Here is a 20976-nt window from a genome sequence, read left to right on the forward strand (position 1 = left end):
TCCCGCCTTCCTCCCGCCTTCCTTTACCTTCTCTTGCCCTACTCTCGCCTTCCTCTACCTGCTCCCACCCTGCTCCCGCCTTCCTCCCGCCCTCCTCTCGCCTTCTTTCCACCTTTCTCTACCTGCTCCTGCCCTCCTTCTGCCTTCCTCGCGCCCTCCTCCCACCTTCCTCTACCTTCCAATGATGCTTGCTGTGGATGCTGTCGATGATGCTGTGGATGCCTTCCTCTACTGTTGACGTTCGATGCTTGTTGTGGATGCTACCGATGATGCTGACGTTCGATGTTGTGGATGCTGACGTTTGATGAGAGTTTGATGCTGTGGGTTTGATGAGCGTTCGATGCTGACGTTTGATGAGCGTTCGATGCTGTGGTGGATACTGCCTCCTATGGATGCTGCCTCTTGCGGATGCTGCCTCCTGCGAATACTACCTCCTGCGGATGCTGCCTCCTGTCAATGGTGTCCATCGACGACTCCTTCCACGTGTTGTCCTTGATGCCTCCTGTCGATGCCACCTCCTATCGATGTTGTCCAACGATGCTTCTTCCTCCCATGTAGTTCAATGCCTCCTCCCACGTTCGATGCTGCCACCTGTCGATGCTGTCAATAATTCTGTCAATGTTGTTTGATGCTGCCTGCTTTGTCGATGCTATCCATTTTAGCCTCATTGTCACCCACAGCTATTCTCTCTCTGTGCAGAATAAATCCATAATCAACAGCTCGCAGGTACACCATCATTATCTTGTAAGATAAATATTTATTTAGTTGAAAAATACATTTTTGAGCAGCTTAAATCACATAATCAAACCATGTTTGATCCATGGTATAACTAGGCATCTCCTTGAGGAGAGTAGGCTGGTGCTTTAGGCCTACCAGCCTTGCTGGGCAACTGACTGCAATAGTCCTTTGTGGCACTTCCATGAGTACCACCACACCAGCTCCAATTTTGGCCCCATCCCCCACCTTGACGTCGCCCTCATGTCGCCTAGAATGGTTGCAGTGGCACCTAACCCCATTTCCTATCTTAGGATGCGTGTCCCCACCAACTTTACCTATCCCACCTAAGGTTGCATGATGCAGAATAGCCACATTGACAACCCACAAATGCTATCTCTCCAATAACAACCCCTATGGCATGATCTAACAAAATACATTTTCCTATGCATGCAGTTGGATGTATGTTGGTAGCAAAAACGTCTGCAATCCTGCTTTGTAATGTCAATGCTAGTAGAACACACCCTTCTATCCACAACCTGTGGGAAATTTTGTGTGCTTGGCATGCTTGAAACCCTTTAAGAGGTATACGCAGTTTCAACAATCCAACTTTGTGTTTTTATTTTAAGAATAATTAAGACATCTACTTTGAGATGCTTGACCTATTATATGTCACAGAGAAATGCTTTCCAACATAGATGGTTTTCTCGTACTGGTGTTTTGAGCTTTCTATTCAGCGTGCACCTCTCCTATTTTGGTTGAATTAGCATGAATGGAGATTTACTTCTGCAATATTGAAAATAAGATAAGATATTATTGTGTAGACCCTCCCTAGGACCTACAAAATGATTTAAAAGCTTCAAAATTGTAATGAGAATCCCTTTGATTAAGAGAAAGGGGGGATAAAAAGAGAATTGTGAAAAAGAATTTTATGACAAATGTTCAAAGTAACATGTATAATTTAAAAGATTGCTTATGTACCAATATCTTAATAGATACATGTATGTATTTATGTATATGTACTTCTATCTTAATAGATTTATGTATTTATGTATATGTACTTCTATGATTAACACTTAATGCTCCCTTGCCTCCTTGAATGCATAACATAGGTACACACATGATTAGAATCATCACTATGTATAAGGGTCTCAAGGGATGAGTGCGTCTTGGGGGATGAGTGCATCATAATATGTTTGTCTTGTGATGATTTCCTAGGGCCAAAAGGTGCTTTTTAAATAGGCACTGTGTCGTGAACTCGGCAAGTGAGTGTCTTTTGATAAGTATGTCACAATTGACTTGGCACTGTGTCGTGAACTCGGCATAGAGGTGTCACTTTGGTTGTGATACCCTCCCTTCCCCCCTAGGTGTAGATGGGCAATTAGTCGTGAATTCGGATAAATAGTGTCTTGACAAGCTACACATAAAATAAATGATGGGCATTTGATTGTGCATTCGGTTTCGTAATGTCTTGATACACTAATTGTTTGCTATTGTTCGATGGGATGGGGATTTAGGTCGCCTATTCGGCCAAAAAATGTCCTGATCTATGTGTAGTTTTTTTAAAATCTATCATATTCTTGCATTTGTATGTTTTTAATAAGTTATGACTAGATGTAATTTGTGTTACCTTTTCAATATTTAGATGGTATCATGCAATTGAAGTTCATATGCAACACCAATATAAATTAAGATTGATATCATACAATTGTATTCTTAATCAAAGATTATATGTCATACATTTATATTAAAGTTATGTAGCTTAACTTACAATTGGTAGCTTAATCCTTGGCCATTATGCTTATACACTTCTTTTCTTTATTGTAGAGAGTTTACAATTTGTGAAGATGGCCTTGAACATTGCGAAAGCACTACGCATTTGCTTGATAGAGGCTATATCATCCAGCACAGAAGAGGAGATATCACTCATCAATAGTAATGAAATTGTCTTTGCTACTTTCTGCAATTCAGCATGTACATCCATGCAGACCATGTTGCAGCAGCAAGGGCTTTCGCACCTAGTCACTGATGCACTTTGAGATCCCGAGAAGAACTTGCATCTTTGTCGTACATTTCTTGGAAATGCACCCAAGATGGTTGAAGATCTTAAGGAGTTAGCACCAGTGTCTGCATTGAAGGAGAGGTTAGTCTTTTGGAACATGAAGTGGAGAGAAGAGGTGGCATGCTTAAGGGGAGCAAAGGACTTGTCTGGGACAACCTCTCTACCAAAATGTCTAAAGACCACTATAGATGCAAGTCCCAGTTTTAGTTCGACAAGGCAGAGAGAGAATCCGTCAGGGGCAGGAACTATGTTGCGCACATTGAGGAATCACCAATGCGCACCAATGTTTGGCATTCCCTTTGATGCCATCAAGCTAGGTAGAGTCATTGGTGAAGGTTCCTTTGGACAGTGTGTCCAAGTTACTATTGATAATATTACTTATTTTCCTTTAGAGTTAACATATTGCACCAAAATGTACAAGGGCTTCAACAATGTTAAGCTACAGCAATTCCAAGTGGAGTGTGGGATGCAAAAGGTCAATGCATCCATTGTATGATGCATTGCCTTTACTTATAAGCCCCCTTGGGTTACAATCTTTCCCTTTTTCAATGGTGGTACAATAGATGATATATTGATGTGGGGCCCTTTTCAAAAATGTAAATATAGGAGAACCATTGAGAACCTCCACAAGCCATCAATGGGATTCAGACCTGATCCTGACAGGGTGCCTTCTGCAGAGGAGAGGTCTAGGATCGTGGGCATCATCAATAATATGCCAAACATTATTCATGCATTAGTGGATGGGATGAAGGCTGTGCATAGTGCTAGTATCATCCATTCGGACTTACATGCCAAGAACATGGTGTTGGATTTCACCAGAGATAACACGCTCCTGTTTCAGTCAACCAAATCTTACCATCTTGTCCCGAAAATACCAAATTCTTCCTACTTGCATCCTGAAAAGATTCACAATCCCTGCAATGTTGATGGTCCGTACTATCACACCAAATACATCTTCGATCTCTCCTAGGTGCATTAGGAGCACTCCTAGGTGCAGTAGGAGCACTAGAAGAAATAGTAGGCACAGTCGAAGCAAACTGCTCTTTCAATTTTCCCACCAATTCTGCTTTAACTGACTCTAGTGTCAAATCCGTTATGCCTTTGATTATATCATCAAGAGAGGAAGGCACCAACGGAGTAGATGGTTTTGGAGCAGAAGGAGCTGGCATCCGTCTTGGAGCAGGAGGAATAGGAGGAGTAGAAATAGTAGGCACTGGCATAGGCCAAGAAACTGGTTAAGGAAGAGAAGAAATAACAAGAATAGAAGCAGGCATAGGAGCAGAAGACGGCATCGGTGTCATAGATCCATTTTGTAGGCGAGTCTTCCATATCCTCCTCTTGGTCAAAGTCGAGACTGCATCCTGGGCATCTTGCCAATCCGTTTTAAGACCCATAGGCTTCGTGCGATCCTCAAGAAGCTCTCCTAATTCTTCCTAAAGAGCAAGATCTGCAGCTTGCAAGAAAAGCTCAACTTTCTCAACATCCAATGCTCTTTGTTCAATGGCATCAAGCTGACTATACCTCTCTTCAAATTCCCGAATCAACTCTGAAGCAGCTAAACCTTTGTTTGGCATGTAGACCCACTCTCGCAATGACTGCCATGTAGCCATCCCAAAGTCCTCAAGGAAATACTCTTCTTTCACGGCTTTCTTAAAATCTTGCCAATGCGAATTTTGAATAAAAAGATCAGTCACTTTTGCCCTCAAGGCGGGTGTCACAAGACGAAGGAAATACTTACTCATAAGTCCAACTGGTACTCCAAAAAATCCCATCTTGATCTCATATGTCTTCAAGTAAGCTGAAACATTACGGCCATCAAATAGCTTCTTCTCATTCTCAACTACTTCAATCGCCTTAGTCGCATTGATTGCATTTTCCTGCTCTGAATATAGTTGCCTTTGTTGAGACAACTGTTGTTGATGCAATTGCTGCTGCTGCTGCATACACAATTGTGTCTGCTGATTTTGAAGCTGCATATACATAGACATATTCTGCAAAATCTACTTTAGATCATCCGTCGAAGTACTTGAAGCAGCAGTCAATGATGGAGCTGAAGTAGAGGACACAGCAGGAATCGTAGAAGAGGCTGAAATGGATGCTGAAGTATCTCCCATCCTGAAATTTTTGCGACGCTTTGAGAGGATTTGTGTGCAGTAATAGATCCACCAAGCTCCCAACGAGACCTCGTCTATGCAGCAATGATATGACCAAAAGCAAGTTTTCAGCTGAGCATAGAATTCATCCTTCAACATAGGAACCTTTAGTACAAATCTGGTTATCAACTACAGACAAGAAATTTCAGCATTGTCCTTTCAGCAGCATCAGCCAAAGGATGGATCTATGGATCCCCAGACTTAACAATAAACCCATAGGGAACTTGATTTCAAATGATGAGGTGAACAATATCTCGAGCAATAGTCAATGTTGCAGGCATGTCTTTCAGAGGTGGCTCCCTTCCAAGAACAAGAGGGTTGGCCACGGGATGATCTAGAACCATGTATTCATTTGCATTCTCCATAAGCTGACAAACTGACTTGTGGCAATGTATGGCACAACGTAAGATAGTAAAAGCATTTGTAAACATAGCTCTTACCGTTTTGATGAAGCATGTTGAACCAAAGCCCATAGCATCAAACTTGTCTAGTATGAATTGCTAGCTAATCTTATCATAAGCTTTGTCAAAGTCCATGTTAATCAAGAAGAAATCTGACTTGGAAGATAGGGTTAGATCCATTGATAGCATTAAATTCAAGATAGCATCATGAATTCTCTAGCCTTGCACAAAGCCCTGTTGTTGGGAATGCAAAATTATGCCAAGACTAAATTTGATCATGTTGGCTAGCATATATCTTGTACACCACACTGTCATGGGGCTATAGGTTCATTAAAGGAAAATCATGAAAAAGACATCCAAAGTGCTATAAGTTGTCCAAAATACAAAAATGGAAAAAAGTGATACTTTTATGAAAAGTGGCATTTTCACCTACTTTGAGCCGATTTTCACAATTATATCTATGCTTACTTATAGATTAGGTTCATTTCAATCATTTTGAGTACTTGTGTGATTTTATTCAACATTTTTATGAAAAGTTTATGGCCAAAATAAGTTGTAGCCAAGACTCAAGGGCTACAAAAAAAACAAAAATAGAGAAAAGTAAAGGCAAGAAAGGCAAAAAAAAAAAAGAGAAATAGAAAGGTAAAGTCAATGAAGGCAAAAGCAAGCTTTTGTGTCTGGAAAGCAAGATTTTGATTTTGTAAACAAGGGATAGAGTTATATAAATAGAAGTATGGATGAAGATGAATGCCTAGGCAATCAAAGTTCTAAAGATAACTTGTATCTTTGCAAAAAAAGATGCGAGCTTGAGTTCTGATCGGGTGCCTTAGCCTGGAAGACTACCTAAATAAGGAGATTGAGCAAAGATTCTACTCGACTTAGTTCTAAAAGATGAAGATACCATGGAGAATAATCATTATTGTATTATTAGATTTTTCTCGAGGGTTTCTCATCTTTGTATGGTGCTTGTATTCTATTATACACAATGCTGTTTGGTGTCTATTCTTCTTGTCTCTCATCTTCCATCTTGTTTGTTCATGATCCCTTGCAATTATTGGCTATTCATGAGTCCCCTGCCTTTTGGTGAACCCAACATAAAAGCCACATTTTGATTATCAGCAAGTAAGATGGGATTCTTGTGATGAGTTGAAGTAGCTTTTACATACTTTCAATGCATATCTATAGCAACAACAACAACATCATCAACATTAGATGTTGAAATAGATGCAATTATAAGACAATGAGTAGTATGAGGTTGCAGCTACCAAGACTATGGAAGCTGTGGAAAGCCAAAATAAACTATTTGATGGTCACAATATCTCGAGCTATTTAAAGCTTTATGAATAAAAAATGGAGTTCTTTGGGGTGTGACTCATTTGATGAGGTAGTATTTTGTATGACTTGCAACTTCTTCTCTAAAGTTGTGCAGAAACAAAATTTATGCCTTGAGTCCTATTTGTCCTATTTTAAAGAAATCATTAAAGGAAGAGTATTTTTTGGAAGATCTCTGAATGGATACCTAGACTTCTCTTTCTTGACTAGATTCATTAGCCTAATAAGAGTGTGATTGCTACCGAGCTACTACAAGAGTTTGAATTAAGATTCAATGAGATGGATACTGAAGGGAAAGTGGCCTTAGAGCTCAAGAAAGTGGAATTATTCTTACAAGTTGTGGAACCAATACTTAAAGCACAATTAGGAGAGCTCTTAGAAGATAGAATGTAGACTATTGGTCTTAAGACTGATTGGCAGGATGCAAAGGATGCAATCACTAACTTGGTGAAGTGGCAAATGTGGAAATCTACATTGCAGAGTGAGATAGTCACTTCTAAAATTCCTTCTATTTTTTGTACCTTCTACTATTTTGAATGTGGCTCCCGCTATTGTGCCTACACCCGATAGGCCTATTTGTATTCCTATGCCAACACTAGTACCTATGGTTCCACTATTAGCTTCTATGACTTTTCCACTCAAGAATGTTGATATGGATGAGTTACTTAAAGGTGTAAGAGATCTAAAGCTTGATGTTGCTAGAATTTTAGGGCCCATTATCTCACTAAAAAAGGTAGGTCCTTCATAGGATCCACCTAGGAGGAATATGTTAAGAGATGTATTTTGTGTGATAGTCCTAATCATCTGTATAAGGATTGTGAGTCATCTAGAGATGCCAAGAGAAATAACTTGGTCTTTTGGGGACAAAATGGAAAACTCCACTTGACTAAAATAGGTACACCAATGACTCATCTAGAAATGCCAAGAGAAAGAACTTGGTCTTTTGGGGACAAAATGGAAAAATCCACTTGACTGAGATAGGTACATTGATGACTCCAAAATTTGGCAAGGTTGGTATGAAGAAGATTCTTGAGAACATGACTATGGAAACATCTCATGTAACCAAGGGAGATGCTTTAGCTTATGAAAAATCCACTTGACTGAGATAGGTATGCCGATGACTCCAAACTTTGGTAAGGGTGATATGAAGAAGATTCTAGAGAACATGATTGTGCAGACATCTCATGTAACCAGGGGAGATGCTTTAGCTTATGGAATATGGGTTGAGAAGAAGCCAAAGAGGAAAATAGAGCTATGGAAATATGTTGACAAGAAAGAGAAATAGTTGACAAAATAAAGTTATTTGCAAGATAAAGAGAGTATTAATAGATTATAAGGGTTGTCATGTATAGAATCTACTACAAATATTTTTTCTATGCCAAAAAAAAAGTTTGAAAGTGGATCCAAACTTGTGTAAAAACATACCTTGGATATGTTGGATCCAAGGTTTTCTTATAGCGCGAGAAAAGTTAGTGACTGATTTATTTTAGTGTGAATAAAGAAGAGTACTGAAGTATTTTACCTAACAGAGTTGTAGAGGATTGTATGACATTAGCCAAAAGAGTTTAATGTTGAATTATTTTACCATCCAAAGTGTGGGGCTATGCTTGTGCAGTCCAAAGAGTAGAGGGCTGATCATTTTCAGCCAACAAAGTCAAGTGCTATCCATTTGCAATAAGAGTTATGTTTGATAGAGGGTATATTTGATACAAAAGTTCCATCTACTCATGCTTTGATTGGAGATATAGTAGATATGATAGAGACACTACTAGGGGGTGCTAAAAAAGTAAAGATCTTGTTTGGGAGTTAAGAGGGAAAGGGAGAGAAAGAGAGAAAGAGGGAGAAGGAAAGCTTCTCACCACTGCCACCGCCCGCAAAGAAGAGGAGGAAGTTTACGGAGGTCAAAGAGGAGCCGTCGTCGTGAAGAGGTGCCGCGGAATTCTTATTCGAGCCTTTACAGTGAGTACATTATTCCTTATTGCTTTGTTTTTGTGTTTTCTCTTTCTCTTTTACTTGTTTTTGTTAAAATTCATGTGTATTGAGAGGGGGAGAGAAAATGAGAGAGAAAGAGAGGGAGAGGGAGAGGGAGAGGGAGGGAGAGGGAGGGAGAGTAAATGAGAGAGGGAGGGAGGAGAAGAGGGAGAGGGAGAGGGAGGGAGAGGAAGAGAGGGAAACATTAAACATAATATGGAAAGAGAGAAAGAGAGGGAGAGGGAGAGGGAGGGAGAGGAAATGAGAGAGGGAGAGGAAGAGAGAAAAAGAATTGATAGAGGGAGAGGAAGAGACAAAAAACATTAAACATAAAAGGGAAAAACATTAAACATAATAGGGAAAGGGAGAAACAGAGGGAGAGGGAGGAAAGGGAAATGAGGGAGGGAGAGGAAGAGAGAAAAGGAAATGAGGGAGGGAGAGGAAATGAGAGAGGGAGAGGAAGAGAGAAAAAAATTTAAACATAATAGGGAAAGAGAGAAAGAGAGGGAGAGGGTGAGGGAGGGAGGGAGAGGAGAGAGAAAAGGAAATGAGGGAGGGAAACGAGAGAGAAAAAACATTAAACATAATAGGAAAAGAGAGAAAGAGAGGGAGAGGGAGAGGGAGGGAGAGGAAATGAGAGAGAGAGAGAAAGAGAGAAAAGGAAATGAGAGAGGAAGAGGAGAGAGAAAAAACATTAAATCGGTTTAGGGAGATATAGAAAGAGATGGAGAGGGAGAGGGAGAGGAAAGAGAGGGAGAGGAGAGAGAGGGAGAGGAAAGAGAGGGAAACATTAAACATAATAGGGAAAGAGAGAGGGAGAGGAAGAGAGAAAAAACATTAAACATAATAGGGAAAGAGAGAAAGAGAGGGTGAGGGTGAGGGAGGGAGAGGAAATGAGAGAGGGAGAGGGAGAGGGAGAGGAAAGAGAGGGAAACATTAAACATAATAGGGAAAGAGAGAGGAAGAGGAAGAGAGAAAAAACATTTAACATAATAGGAAAAGAGAGAAAGAGAGGGTGAGGGTGAGGGAGGGAGAGGAAATGAGAGAGGGAGAGGGAGAGAGAGGAAAGAGAGAGAGAGGGAAAAAACATTAAACATAATAGGGAAAGAGAGAAAGAGAGGGAGAGGGAGAGGGAGGGAGAGGAAATGAGAGAGGGAGAGGAAGAGAGAAAAGGAAATCAGGAAGTAGTAGTAGTTTTTTCTTCTTTTCTTGTTTATTGTTATTGTAGTAGTAGTAGTAGTTGTTGTTGTTGTTTTTTTTTTCCTTGTTTATTATAGTGGTAGTGGTAGTGGTAGTGGTAGTCGTGGTCATAGAGATAGTCGTGGTCGTGGTCATAGTCATAGTCGTAGTCGTAGTCATGATTGTAGTCGCAGTCGTCGTAGTCATGGTTGTAGTAGTAGTGGTGGTTTTCTTATTTGTTTGTTGTTGTTGTTGTTGTTGTAGTAATAGTTTTTTTTTGTTTTCTTGTTTATTGTTGTCTAGTTTTCTTATTTGGTGTTGTTATCGTAGTAGTGGTAGTAGTAGTAGTTTTCTCTTCTTTTCTTGTTTATTATAGTGGTACTAGTAGTGGTATTGGTAGTGGTAGTGGTAGTCTCAGTGTGGCAGTGGCAGTGGTAGTGGTAGTCGTAGTCGTGGTCGTGGTCGTGGTCATGGTCATGGTCGTGGTTGTGGTCATGGTCATGGTCGTAGTTGTGGTTGTGGTTGTGGTCGTGGTCGTAGTCGTAGTCATAGTCATAGTTATAGTCGTGGTTGTAGTAGTAGTAGTGGTTTTGTTGTTTGTTGTTTGTTGTTGTTGTTGTTGTTGTAGTAATAGTTTTTTTTATTTTCTTGTTTATTGTTGTCTAGTTTTCTTATTTGTTGTTGTTGTTGTAGTAGTGGTAGTAATAGTAGTTTTTTTTTTCTTGTTTGTTGTTGTAGTAGTAGTAGTAGTTGTTGTTGTTGTTGTTGTAATAGTAGAGAGAGATATATGTTTTGTTAAAGAAAATGAGAGAGGGGGATTGCGATCTGACTGGCCTTGAGACTCGATATGCAGAGAGGCACGATCTCAATGCATTGATCGATCAATTGTATGGACGTGGCAACCCTGTAAGTAACTCATATTTCTTGTCCGTAGTTACCATGTTTAATTCGAATGCATTATTGTATGGTGGACTGACGTCTAGTTGTTTCTTTTTTTTACAGAGTCCGTTCGATGCTCCTTCGCGGCGGGATGAGCTTTCGGATGGCGAGGATCTATAGCTCACTCTTGGATCCCTGGAGCTCACACACCCTTCTTTTTTGGTCACGTGATATGTGTAGACATTTTCTATGTAGTAGTGATATCTTGCCATGATTGTACCAGTCACTTTCATTATGCGATCATGTATTTATTTCATATATCAGTGTTATGATTTAAGTACACTTTATCTTTATTTACATGAGCGTTGCACACAGTGTAGAAACTACTTTGTATGGTCAAGCTTCCCTACCACAAATTTTTTTTTTCCTATTACCGTTGCTATTAGTGTTGCAAATTTACCTGCATGCATCGTTATTGGCGTTGTTATTAGATCATATCCAATCCCCCAACAATATAGCATTATCCTTAAGATTAAGTTCTTAAATCTCTGCTAGAGGGGTGCTTTATAGTAGTTGATGAATTAGGCCCATACATTGACAAAATGGAACATTTCTCAATGCCAAACTCAACATAATCTACGACTAGACTACCATCTCTCTTATTGTAGAACAAACTAGGGTTCAAAATTTCCTTAACTATCACTATAGTGCCTCGTCATCCCTATCTGCAAAAATATCCTAGGACCACATATCCTTTGCATACAATTCTTTACCTTCCTCATTTCCAAGTTTAACCTCCTAGAGAGAAAAGGTATTAGGCTTTCTCTTCTTCAAGATGGAGTGGGCATGTATTCCTCTTGATTGGAGAGTCTAATCCATGTACATTTCACATGATCAATGTGATTTTTTTTGCATCCCCATATAAATTAATGTTGATAGCATTAGCCACATGTTCCCTACTGCCACACAAAACAACATAAATATTCTTATCAACTAGTGGCTTGCGAGCAAAGCTATTAAAAGACTCTCTTTTCTTCCTGGGTTTGATCCCCTTTGATCTTGAAAGTTAGTTATATTCCTTATCATGAGATAATTCCTTGTTGGAACTTGCAATCTTTATAGGAGTTTCAACATGTAGGCCTTTCTGTGACTATGCACTCCCAGCTTTGGAATTCTTATCATTGGGACCTTTCTGATCCTTAGGAGTAGCAAGCTTAACCTTGCATGTTTCTACAATGTTAGTAATGTTGAATTGTTTTTCCCCTTGCTTTACAGAGTGAGTGGGGCTATTGCATCAATATGCACACGAAAGCCATTAGCTTGTGCTTTCTTCTCTTCCATCCTATATTTTCTTGGAAAGTCCTTTGAAAATTGGCCAAGACCTTTGCAGATGAAGCATATATTCGAGCATGAAATGCACTTGACATCAACCATCAATTCCAATCCATTGGGATCATAGGCTTCCAGAATATCAAGGGTTATTTTCTATTAGTCTCATAGTATGCATGCACACTTTTCAGCCTTGATAGTACCATTTCTAGAGGCAACTAATGGAACATATAGCATCCTAGCAAGCATGCATGCTAGTGCAATGATTTCATTGTCGAGTTTAATTGGAAGACCTAGAAACCTAATCCACATTAGATATTTTTTTTGGAGGAATTGCTCAAGATTGAAATCTACCTTCCAAGGCATCAACTACACGATATTCCCTTTAAAATCGAATCTAGAGCCTTGCACGAAGTCCCTCTTAGTGTTGGAAGAGACAATGGTGAGGAAGAACCACCAACCGATGAATCTATAAGATGTGAGTGCCACTTTGGACCCCAATGTGGCCTAGAACCACCTTGCAAACTCCTCTTCCATGGGTGGTTTACCCATGAAGCACATATAAATTCCACACAGGGAGTACTCTATATACCTCTCGCAAATAGACACTTCAATAGAAAAAGCCACTGGATGCCAAAAGCATTTACTTTCTAACTTCAATGGACACCTTCCTCTTTTGTTTTAGGCCTTCTAGTCTTCATGTAGCTATTTCTCCACATCGACAGATTCATTACCAATAGTGACAAGAGAGGTGTAGTCCACATCTATTCTTTTTTCATACTTTTGATGTTTTGGAGCCTACTCAATCTTGCCATAGCCATATGGGGGAGAATTTGAACCCTTGCATCCAAGGAGGTGCTTGAGCTAGCATGTTAGAGATATTTTAATGACCTTTATTTCTCTTTATGGCACCCCACACACTTGTCCTATTCTCTAGAGTTAATCTATTGTAACACTCAAAGAACCTTGACAAAAACATTGACTTGGGTGTTAGAGCCCTGGCAAAGCCCTCGGAGAGGCACAATGCTATGTTACAAATTTTGTCTAGCATCTAGAGCATGGAATTCTTCTAGAGAATCCTTGATTAAAAAACTTAATCAATATTCTATGCAAACAAGTAGAGTCATTATTTTTGAAAGGTGGAGCAAGAATGAGAGCACACATGGAAGCAAGAACTATGGAGGTTCAAGTAAGAGAGAGAGCAAATAGTATGTGAGAACTCCAACAATCATAATATGTGACCTCCCTTACCTTATTCTATCATCATAGAAAGAATAAAGAATAAAGTGATAGTGATGGGTGGTGCCCACCACCTAAAGGGTACAAGTGTGCAAGCACTAAGTATAGAGTAAATGCTCGGGGGGTCCACTAGGGTTTACCGTATGGTACCACGTGAGTGTAAGGGAGGGGGGTTATTTAAGGGAAGGAAGGTACATTTTATAAGGTAAGGTCCCATAAATAGGGGGTAGATAAGGGGTATTTTCATATATTTGTTGCACACAAGTGATGTCTCCTTATTACTACTAGTGAATCCCCTGTTTGTAAATGTGAGCAGTTAGGTATATGTAATCTTTAACCCCTAATGTGCATAAAAATGTCCTCATGTAGGTGTCCATGTAAGAAATCCATTTTCATAACTATTTAATAAAGCTCCAAAACTAACCATGTAACTAAGTCCCAAATCAAGTGTAGGGTAGTTATCTCTTGACAAATTCAACCCTCTTTTACCTGTTTAAAATCCTTTGCAATCAAATGGGTCTTGTATATTAGCTTAGGGAGACTAGGGGTACTCTTTAACTTATACATCCACTTGCATAGCAATTCACATTTACCATTTGGCAAGGAAACTAAGTCCCACATATGATTTCTCTATAGTAAATCAAAATTGGAATGCATAGCCCTCTCCATGGGTGGCTATCACCTTAACACATAGCATCCTCATAAGTAAGAATGTCATTAGAATCTATCATCAAGACAATGTATAGAGGGCTGAAAACATTCGTGAGGACATACTGCTCTAGCAGAGCATCTCAAAATAGGGTGTGGGGCTTGTGCTACATGTGCTTCCTATCGTCACTATTTAACATCATGATCCTACATGATGGGCAGATCTTGGGCTACTACATCATCAACAATTGTAGGTTATTTAACTAGGACTAGCTGTATTGTAACAAAAGACTTCTTCTAAAATATTACTCTGCATACCTCAACCACCTACTTTTGTCTCATATGTATATTATCCTCATGAAACACAATATCATTGCTATGTTGGAGATCCCAAAGGTGATAGCTCATCTCACTTGCATTACCATATCGAAGAAAGATGCAGTAGACGGACTACAGATTCAACTTGTTGATTTTTTTTTTGGGAATATGGCAGAAAGTCTCACATCCAAAGACTTGCAAGTATGCATATAAGGGAGGTTCCCAAGACTATACCTTCTTTGCAACTCTATTACCAAGAGCAATACATTGGGATATACTAATCAAATGAACTAAAATAGTAACTATCTCAACCCAAAAATACTACGATAAGTGTACTGTCACTCATAGATATATGTGTATATTATGTGGATTAAACAAAAGGAATTTTTCAAATATCATTTTTACACATTTTTTATGTATATGGAAGGGTACCTTGAACACATGTGATATAGACAATATACATATAGTGAATCCCTCAAGCTTCCATCTCAATGTCATTAAAATAAACTTGATTATGCAAAGATAAGATAATGTTAGACTTGCATATTCCATCAAGCTCATCCCCATGATCCTTATGCCAATCTTATGGCTTATTCCCAAGTTGGTTTTCAATGGCCTAACTTCTTTCTTTTGCACCAATACCTACCAAATATGGGTCTTCCAATACTAGAAGTGATGCAAGACTTTGCTTGTCATAAAGAGAACATATTCTATCCCATAACTACCAAGAACCACCCTCCATCAAGCCTTCATCTTAATGACATTGAAATAAACTTGCTTAGGGAAAGAGAAGATAAGGGTGAACTTTTATAACCCATCAAGCTCATCCCAATCATCTTTATGCCAATATTTTGGATTTACTCCCTTGGTTCTCTATGGCCTAACTTGTCTCTTTTGCACTAATATCCTATCAAATATAGGTCTTCCAATACTAGAAGCTATTGCCATCCAACTTTTCTATGTTAAAGGTAGCACTGTCATTGGAAATATTTCAAATACATACCATTATAACCTCCAACCAAAGAGAAATGGAGTTGCTATAATAGTAAATCAGTCCAAAACTAAGCCAAAAGGCATACAACAGGAGGAAGTTTGAGCCAATGTACTACTGTCCACAAGCAAGAAGCAATAGAATGCACAATAAAAGTGGACTCTTCTCTTAGAGAAATTGTTCATCATTCAATTTTAGCATGGCTATCCATAAAATTACTATAAATGAGTATATAACTATAGGCAAAAGATGGAAATACAAAGCTCTCACTCTAGGGGTATTTGAGTAGCAGCCACGATGTCGAATGAAACTAACAATGCAAGCAAGAGCATAAAACCCCTAAGTACCAAAATGATGTCATAAACCCAAAGATGTTAGATACATAGATACAATCCTAAGGAAAAGACTAGCACATTAGAGGAGTTTTGAGATCTCAAAAATGCCCTATAAGCAATCCTAGAGAGAGAAAATATTTAAAAAATAAAATTATTTTAAATATTTTAAAATATGTTATATTTTGGTAAGTAAATATATCAAAAATTGTTAATAAGTCATTGTTGTGATATTCTCATGGTCACATCAAACCTAGATATCTATACCGCCATAAAGGTGTCAGAGATTATCATAATGAAGATCTTACTCATCCTCATTAAAGTGAAAACTAGTATTCAATTTGAATTTTTTTAAATGTTTGATTACTTCCCTCCATTCTCACTCTCTTCTTTCTTTCCCATCCTTACTAGTTTTTTCTTTATTTTCCTTCTTGTTTCTAATTCGCATAGTTTTTCAATCCAATCTTCTAATCACATCCTTACAATGGATCATTTATCCAATTATCTTTGTAGCTCTAGTAAAAGACCTCTCTATCATCTTCATATTGAGTTGGATAGTGAGTATGAACCAATAAGGAAGAGAACAAAACCCATTACTGTTATAGAGTCTACGAAACATATACTCAGGTTTAAAGGAAAGAAGAAACTTGATCTTTGGTTAGATAGCAGGCTATATCCCAAAGATCCTAGAAAAAATAGCACTTCACCTTTCTATAATAGCTCTTCATTGTTGAGGTTTAGTGGTGATGGTTATAATGAGTTTCTAGGTTATGCACTTAACTTGGTTACAGAAAAGGATATCCTCAAATTGGGAAACCATCTTTTATCAAAACATAACAATGAGTTACTACAAAAGCTAGAGGGCTATCAATAGAGATTTCATTCATTGGAGAAATGTATCAAATCTTATCAATGAAAGAAAACTATTTTATGCCTTTGAAATCGACAAAAGGCTCTTAGAAATATTGAGAGTCTCATATGAGTAGGAGGTGGTGGGAGTAAAAGAATCCAAGCAGCAAGGTACATTTTTTTTTTACTTTAAAAATATGAAATACAACTTTATTTATAATTAATTGTATTGAATTGTGAGGTCTCTTCTTCAACCGAATGCAAGTGAAAGAGATTCTTTGAAAGCATCTTAGTTTTATTATTATCTTCTTCCTTTAGTAGTTTCAAAAGACATTTTGGAGAGGAAGAAATTTAAAAAGGCAAAGAAACAATGCTTGGAGTCATTTATAAAGGATCATTCTTTGGATACTGAGTTAGTGCAAAAGACACTAGATAATATTGGTATCAGTCAAGATGCTTATATACAACTTTTCTAGCTTTTATAGTCAAATATGAGGCAAGGACAAGTACAAAATTGCATACTTCCAAGGCTATCTGTGGTTAGAACTATTAGACAGAGAGTGAATAACAAAGTGATATTGTGATAAAATTGAGTGGAATGATGATGATCTCAAAGACTTCAAAAACTAATTGAACCTTTTTAAAAAGGCAATGACAGATGCTTGGGGCAATCAACATTTCACTCACTATATGGTAAGAAGTTTGCATATGTATTTTTCTTTATTGTTTGACTCATATAGTATTTTCTAATTGAATTTCTTTATTTGTTAACTGTGTAGCATATTTTATACAACCATTCTCCATATTTTATCAAGAAATATGGATCTTTATCTATCTGGTCAACCCAAGGTATGGAAAAATCACATTATCAAGCAAGAACAAAATACTTTAGATACACGAGACATTGAGGTGGAAGATACAAAGAAAACAGTTTATTAAAGGTCTTTCAATGGTTCTACAAACAAATTTAGCACAAATTCAAGCTCAAAGACACAACCATATCATGTAATACATCATCTTTGGAAAGGGGACTATATCCACTATTACCCAAAGAAGAAAAGATGGATATTTAAACTCTTGTGCAAAGCAAAGATATTTAGAATGGTTACAAACTAGAAAAAGAGATGAAAAAATATGGGTTTCAAGAAACCCTTAACATCTTTTAATTTGACTCTGTTTTGCAGAAGAGTCTTTAGTTTTAGGGAATTCACTAGGTCCTCTAGAGGAATCTTTTATTTCATCCCACTTGACGAGACCTCTACATTTCAGAAACTTTTGTTTCCTATAGCTTGGAAGGAGCTTCATATCCTTGGCATCTCCTACATGGGAGAGCAAATAAGAGCCAAGAACTCCAAAGTATCTTGCCCTAGATCCATTATATTTAGGCATGAAGCAAAAAACTCTTACGGCTTCTTCCTTCTCTACCAAAATTATATTGTCTCAACCTCTATTGAAAGCTTTGGATCAAATCACCTTGGAGATAGCTTTCAAAGCTATTATTGGTAAGCTTGGAGAGCTTGATAACTTGTATGATAAATTGCACCTGTTTGATTATTTAAGCTTTTAATATAATGACCAAGGCCTTGACTTTTGCCAAGCTTCAATGGCCTTGAGCCCTTAGCTCTTCCAAGAAAGTTGTCTGGATCTTCAATTTCTATCTGCACAATAAACCACAATAGTATAAGATGTCAGTAGATAAATATCCAATAATATTTGTCTATAATGCATAACATACTCCAATATAAATCACAATGGATATCTTAGAATTATCTTTCATACCTTAGGGTTTTCATCTTCTTCAAGAAGACTATCATCATATAGATTTATTGAACTTTTTGGTTTCTTCTCTAATGGAGACTTCAATTTCTTTTCATACCCCATGTTATCAATACCAAGTCTCTACTGAATTTGTAAGAACTCTTCCTTTGTAGGTATCCCCACCTTTTCATATTCCACAATCTAATTAATACAAGAATGTAAGGCTATAGAGATGTCTTGAAAATTCTCTCCCTAAACATCAAGAGTTGCTAGCAATTCCTCTTCATAACCTATAAAATTCTTATCATTAAGACCCCATGCTAAAGGATTGCCAAGTAGCAATCTTCTCTAAAATAAAAAAGGTGTTGAATATCATTTAGCAACACATATCTCTTTTTGTTGATGAGATAACTGGGAAATGTTGGGACACATTCAAGAGGACCTGTTTCAATCTTTGCACTCAACTTTATCTCATTTTCTTTCACTTTTATAATGTTCTCACTTTTAAACAAAGCAACATCAAATCCCTCCACTAACTCTTGAAACATTTTCCCCTTCTCTTCAACTTCTTTATCCTTGCATGCAATATCCTCTATCTTCTTCTCTTGTATTGTATGTGAAGAATAACTTTCCATATATTGAATATATCAAAGAAATCCAACATCCTTTTGTACAAGAAGACATTGATGCTGATTCTAAGTAAAATGGCAATTTGCTTTCCATTTCTTGAATTCCTCATCAATAAGGCTAAACCTTGTTTGCAAAGTTGTTCTAGTAGCATTGATAGCTTTCATTGCATTGCTATAATAGACAAATCCCTCAATCTCTAGGCCTTCCACATGTCTATCATAAAAATCCCTAAAATCCTTCAGTTTATCATCAAGATCCTTTAAGAGCTCTTGCCAATCAAAGGGAACATTGAGCATATCTATGATGTAAATAGATCTAGATGAATTTCGAGTTGCATGAAGAAAATCAAAGAGCTTTTCATCACAAGTATTCTCCAGATCCTCCTTCTCCATTCCCTCTAAATAAAACTTTATTTTAGTAATCCTAATCACTCACAAAAACAAATCCAATAAACAAAAAATTAAAAATAGGAGCATAATATACCAATCCACATTTGCTCATGTCTAAAAGACTAAAGAAAGATTGCTAAAAAAAATTAGTCAAAACCTACAAGGCACTGCTTTTGAATTTTGACAAATTTAATATATTTTTTATGTTAGAGATTTAGAAATGCAAGATGAATGAAGTAAATTCTTCCTTTATCTAGTAGAGAAAGAAAAAAATTCCACATCTCATTGATCAAATTTTGTTATAAATTCACGACTCATAAACACAAAAACAATGATCCAAACTGCTTTACAGTTCATAAAACCTCGTTTCACACATCAATTTAACCAAAAAGATGACGAATTCGCATTAAAAACATCCAAAAAAGTTGTCCAAAACATTGCATCTAGAACATAAAAAACCCATCATTTAATGGAGTCACTCCCTTAAATGTCATGTTGTCTATTATGTTGTCCCTCAATGTGAGGTCTTGATAATTTCAATGAAGTATTTGATATTTTCCTATGTGGGAATATCCTTGTTTTTTCCCACACTATTCAAAATCATGAACAATTCTAAGGGAAAGACCACAGACCTAGCTAGCGGCAATTGCACTAACAGCCTGCCGACCTATCTAGGTATTCGATCCCTCTCTTCTCACAAAAGCTCAAGCCTATGATATTGTCATAATTCACAAAACTTTCAAAACTATGTAAAACTAGTTTCATAATTTATAGTTCCTAATGTATCATGGAATGTGACAACAAGCTTTTAAAACTAAGTAAAACCAATTTTTAAGTTTCTTGTTTCATTATTCATTTTTTATTTGACATTGAAGACTCATGAAATGGAAAAATATACTTTCAAAAAAAATTGTAAATGGTAAAATCATGTTTCATACGTCTATGAATCATTTGATCATCTTCAATGCCTTTAAATTCAAGATTGGAGAGAAAAAATGATAAGAAAAAGTTTGTTACCTGAGATCTGCAGTCCCTGCTGTTGAGAATAAATAGTCTTTTGTTAGAATACACGATTAATCTTACGATACTTACAAGATAAATAGCTCATCAAAGATAAGACAAAATATGTGAAAGAAATATTAACATAAACCTGACCCTGAGTGTCATATATAAATATGCCAATGGTCACTACACGTTTGTCTAAGATGTACAATGCACTAATTCGGAGGATTTGCGCTTGAATTTTTTTTAAAAATGCTAATAATTATATTTTACCTTTAAAAAGGGGAGCTATAAAAGCACAATCATGCCAAAAAAGAAAGTGACATGTGGCACAACTTTCCATGTAAAAACGGTCTTCCTGTCACACATGTGAAATTAACTACGCATTAGGGCAACCAAACATGTAAACCAATATCCTTTTAAATCCAAATCCTAAATTGCAAAAGATTTTTTTTTGAAGACAAAGCTCTTTCTATGCTCGATCATATCAGCACAACGCTAACTTGGTCATAGTGTAAAATTATTCTTCATATCGCAAGGCTATTAAAGAAGGTTTCATCGTCTAGCACATCCGTTGAACCCTCGCAAATGTAAGTTCTTTGACAAATTTGAGGTTACTTTGCAACACCTGACAACTCTAACCAAATTATATTTAAAAAAACCCGATGTATGAAACACGATTAGTCATGATCTTCCAATGGACGAAATTTTTTCTGCATTTCATACGTCACTGAGAATGCAAGTTTCTTCAAATGAAATTTTTTTCCACGAATGCCACTCGATGAGTTTCTTCAAGTGGA

General features: G+C 37.4%; 1 pseudogene; it reads right to left on the minus strand.

Moving 5' to 3' along the window:
* Positions 1-789: 789 nt before the first annotated feature.
* LOC148012033 (serine acetyltransferase 5-like) lies at positions 790-2698 on the minus strand (annotated as a pseudogene).
* Positions 2699-20976: the final 18278 nt, after the last annotated feature.

The sequence above is a fragment of the Lygodium microphyllum genome, chromosome 27, assembly GCF_053477565.2.
Source record: "Lygodium microphyllum isolate KBCC chromosome 27, Lygodium_microphyllum_v1.1.10, whole genome shotgun sequence".
Lineage (NCBI taxonomy): Eukaryota > Viridiplantae > Streptophyta > Polypodiopsida > Schizaeales > Lygodiaceae > Lygodium > Lygodium microphyllum.